At 39.9% G+C, this 4,671-nt stretch overlaps 1 pseudogene; it reads right to left on the bottom strand.

The window, feature by feature from the left end:
* Positions 1-666: 666 nt before the first annotated feature.
* On the bottom strand, positions 667-2,105 carry LOC120859182 (annotated as a pseudogene).
* Positions 2,106-4,671: the final 2,566 nt, after the last annotated feature.

Here is a 4,671-nt window from a genome sequence, read left to right as displayed (position 1 = left end):
TCTTTAGCTGGATGTTATATAGTCACCAGCAGTCTGTTAATGAAAGAAAGGAATGTCTCAAAACTTAGAATGGCACCAGGCCCCTCACCCATAGGATGTATTTTGGGATAATCTTGGCTCTAAATGGTTCATCTTGGGCCATAAAAGGATTAACTTGAATCTTGAAGAAGGGCAGAGCACTATACAAATAGTGTCATTTACATATAATATACTGGTTTATCAAGTAGGTTTTGAGCCCAAAAGTCGAACCGACTTGAAGACAGAGCTTGGGGTAAATGCATAGTACATTAGCATAGCTTAAGATAAACATTTTTATAAGAAAAAGGCAATGGTTAACTTCAAGTGAAACCAGGTGTCATTATGGCAACACAGAATTTTAAGAGAAACCTCCTTTTAAATTTGTATAGAGAAGGAAAAAAAAATATATCGCTAGTTTGTTTTTTTCTGCCGCTTAAGGGAGATAAAAATGTCTGACACTTGCAGGCTATTTCCTCTATTTGGAGACCCCTGGCCTTTCTGCCTGTTACCCTCTCATTCCCCCCCCCCCTTTTTTTAGGAGAATTATGTTGCCTAGGGAAAAGGGGCATCGTTTTCGTTCCATAACTGCTTCTGAGCTGAGAAGGGGTGTTGTCCCTAAATTGACAAGGCAACATATTCTCCTAATCTTCATATTGAGGATATCTGATCCAGGGGCCCCAAATAGTAGTTGGAGGCAGCTGCAGCAGTAGCAGGAGTTTGAGCAACCATTTGTGACTTGAAAGCTTTCATGCGGCTAGAAACAAATCCAGTTATACAGTTGCAGATGCAGGGAGCAAACAGTAAAAATAAAACAATCAGAATTATTGTAATTAAGATAGTTGTCCACCATGGGGAACTAGTTAACGTCTCTCAAAGTGAGGCAATTGAGGCTTCAGGAGTATCCATGGCCTCAATTATCTTGTTCATGTGTTTAGTAAAATGAGTAACATTTGTATTTATATCAAGTATATATGTACAGCATTGGGTATAAATAATAGCACACATTCTTCCTTGCGCAGCTGTCAGAATATCTAAAGCCAATCTGTTTTGTAAAACCACCTTTTTAGTTTGTGTTTGTTCAGCATTAAGAGCTGAAATAGCCTTTTGAGAATCGTGTAATGTCTGTTGAGTAAAATTAGTGAAAGCATCTATTCGTAGCATAATATCTGTAGTTCCCAAAGAGGGAACAAACACTGCAGCCAAATAATTATACCAGTGAAATACAGACCTTGCCCACCGAGTTTTAAGGTGGGGTAAATTAGCAGGCTTTTCTGGGAGCTCTGAAAATATAAAGCTGGGAGTAAAGGCTAGACCCAGGGTGCATCTCCCTATCCAACCAGGGGGAAGCCATGCCCATAGGTAAGAGCTACATATCCAATAAGTCCCGTTTGGAGTAAGCCAGCATGACTGAGATATCCAGTCCCAATTAGTGCCTGGCCAGACAAAGGGAGAACCTGAACTGGGGTTGGAAAACACAGGAATGATTAGGTGGTATCTTTCCTGAGGCAAAAATCCCAATTGTTTTTAATTATTGTAATTAAGTTGTTGGCTAACTTTTGGGGATGGTTCTGCTTGTTTTCAGCATATAGGGGCAGTAGATATTAAACGTCTTTTTTTAGGAGTTAGTCACATAACCTCATCTCATATTTGATAAACGTCAGGTAAAAAACCATTAGATCTAGACTTATTTGCCTTATGTGTAGCAAAATAGTCATTGAACCGAGACAATGTATAATCAAAATTAAAAGTTACATTATGTCTTTAGTTAAAGTACAAAGTGCTGCACCAGTCCATTTTAGGGTTGGTAGATGTCATCAGATGAAGGAGAGGCATCGCATGTAATTGTTGTCGAAGGTATTTACACACTTGGAGAAAGTCTTTTCCTTGAAGTGTAGATGTCCACCACGGGAAGCCTTCCACTGATGAAGAGGGGCGTGCTCCACAGACCCAGCAGTTAGACCGATTGTGGAACGCAGCATAGGAGTGAGCCCAGGACAGGAAGGCATTGTCTTGAGGCTCAAACGGCAGACTCAGGATATTTGGAGTCAGCAGAAGTAAGCTCACATAGGTTATTAGGCCCATCTGAAAAGTACAAAGTCAGACCATAGAAAATAAAGACATAAAAAGATGTCACTTAGTTTTGGTCAGGGTGTCACCTCTTAACTCAAGTGTGATGTACCCATGAATCAATTTCTGGCACTTTGACAGCTGTGGGAGAAGAAAGAATAACCTGGTAAGGGCCTTCCCAAAGGGGCTCGAGGGATGGGCCCCCAGATCTCAAAGTTTTTATTACGACCTCAGTTCCTGGCTCAAATAGAGGCTTGCTTGACTCAGAGCCGGGGTTAGGAGTCGTCTCCCGGCGTTCTGTTAATGCCTGTTGAAAAGCTGAGAGCTGAGTTACATAACTAGTTAATTTTAAGGCTTTAGGGTCTATAACAATGTAGAAAGGCCTTTTATAAATACATTTAAAGGGGGACAGTCCCTCCTTTTTGGGGGCAGTTCGAGCCCTCATTAAAGCTATGGGTAGGACTTTAATCCAATTGTCTCTTGAGTTAATTTGTGCAGATGTCTTTTGATAATGTCATTAGCCTTTTTAACCTTTTCTGAGGATTGGCGTCTCTAGGAACAGTGTAAGTGATATTTTATTCCTAGAGCTTTAGATACCCCCTGAGTTACAGCAGCTTTAAAGGCAGAGCCATTGTCACTCTGAAGGCTCCGTGGCAGCCCAAACCTGGGGATAATTTTATGGATTAAAATCTTTATAACCTCCTTAGCCTGTTTACTACGACAGGGAAAAGCCTCAATCCATCCAGTAAAAGTATCTACCCAAACTTGTAAGCAAGAATATCTATTAGCTTTTGGCATATGAGTAAAATCAATTTCCCAGTCCTCTCCAGGATACTTTCCACTTTTTTGTAATCTAGATTTGGCTAGCTTTTTAGTCTTTGGGTTATTTTTTTGACAAACCTCACACCTTTTGATAATATTTTTTAAAGTTTTTATTACATTTTTACCTTCAAACAAATGAAAAGCCATTTGGTAAGTACTCTCTGCACCCAAATGAAAACTCTGATGTAAACCCTTAAGAATTTTTTATTGAGCATTTTCAGGAATTATTAATTGTCTATCCTCAGACTGTAACCGTCTTTTATCAGTAATCTGTGCTCTTCTTTTTTTATATTTTTTAAATTTTTTCTCAGTATATTGTGGTTTTTCCTGTTCCACAGGACCTGTCCAGATCAAAGGCGTCTGCAGTGAAGGGGTTTCGTAAAGTGCCACTTTTCTGGCTTGACAGTCAGCCAGCTGATTACCTTGGGCTACTTTACTCCCATCTCTGCTGTGCCCTTTGTAATGCATAACAGCTACTTTTTTAGGACAATATATAGCAGTTAAAAGTCTCTCGATCTCTCTGAAATGCTTAATAGGTTTACCTGTTGCTGTTTTAAACTGTCTTTTTTTTCATATTGTAGCATGAGCATGTAAAGTCAAATAAGCATACTTAGAATCTGTGTAGATATTTACCCGCTGTCCTTTGTTTAACTCTAGAGCTCTGGTCAGAGCCACAAGCTCCGCTAACTGAGCACTGGTTCCCTGGGGGAGAGATTTTGCTTTTAAAACCTGTTCAGCAGTCACCACGGCATAACCTGCTTTACGCTTTTTATCCTGAACAAAAGAACTGCCATCTGTAAATATTTCCAGGTCAGGATTGTCTAATGGGGTATCTATTAGATTTTCCCGAGCTGTATAGTTTAAAGTTAGGAATTGAGAACAATCATGATCAGGTGTTTCATTTTCCTTCTCGGGAAGGAAAGTGGCAGGATTTAAATTTCCACAAACTTTAAGCTTAGTTACTGGTCTTTTTTAACAACAATGACTGATATTTAAGAAGCCTACTGTCTGTCATCCAAATATTAACCTTAGAATTTAAGATTCCACTCACATCATGAGAAGTCAGTACAGTAAGGTTTTCTCCATTAATTATTTTTAAAGCTTCAGGTGCTAATAAAGCCGCTGCCCCAATTACTCTTAGGCAGTGGGGCCATCCATGTGAAAGTACATCTAATTTTCTGCTTAGATAAGCAATAGGTTGCTGGTGAGGCCCTCGGGGTTGTGTCAAAACTCCCAAGGCCATACCTTTTTTTTCAGTAACAAACAAATTAAATTTTGACCCTGTGGGCAAGCTCAGAGCTGGAGCTTGCAGGAGAGCAGTTTGAAGAACCTTAAAAGCCTTTTGAGTTTCTGGTGACCAAACCAGTTTGTCAGTTTGGGCCTGCTGAGTTTCAGCTATAAGTTTATATAAAGGCCGGGCAAGTTCCCCATAATCCGGAATCCAAATGCAACAGTAACCTGTGATTCCCCAAAATCCTCTCAATTGTCTTAAAGTCATAGGTAGGGGATGATTTAGTATAGGCTTAATTTTCTCAGGGCCTAACACCCTAGTCCATTTTGATATGATTAGGCCCAGATATCTAACTGATTGTTGACAAAGCTGAGCCTTTTTTCTTGATGCCTTGTAACCACAGCCTGCCAGAAAGTTTAAGAAATCTTCTGAGGCTCGCGAACAAGCTTCTTCTGTCTCAGCACAGAGCAAAATATCATCTACATATTGTAACACCACCGCTTCAGAGCTATTAAAGTTTTGTAGATCCCGTG

Source organism: Oryx dammah, unplaced genomic scaffold, assembly GCF_014754425.2.
Source record: "Oryx dammah isolate SB20612 unplaced genomic scaffold, SCBI_Odam_1.1 HiC_scaffold_125, whole genome shotgun sequence".
Classification (NCBI taxonomy): domain Eukaryota; kingdom Metazoa; phylum Chordata; class Mammalia; order Artiodactyla; family Bovidae; genus Oryx; species Oryx dammah.
The sequence above is the reverse complement of the archived record's forward strand: the minus strand, read 5'-3'. Positions and strand labels throughout refer to the sequence as shown.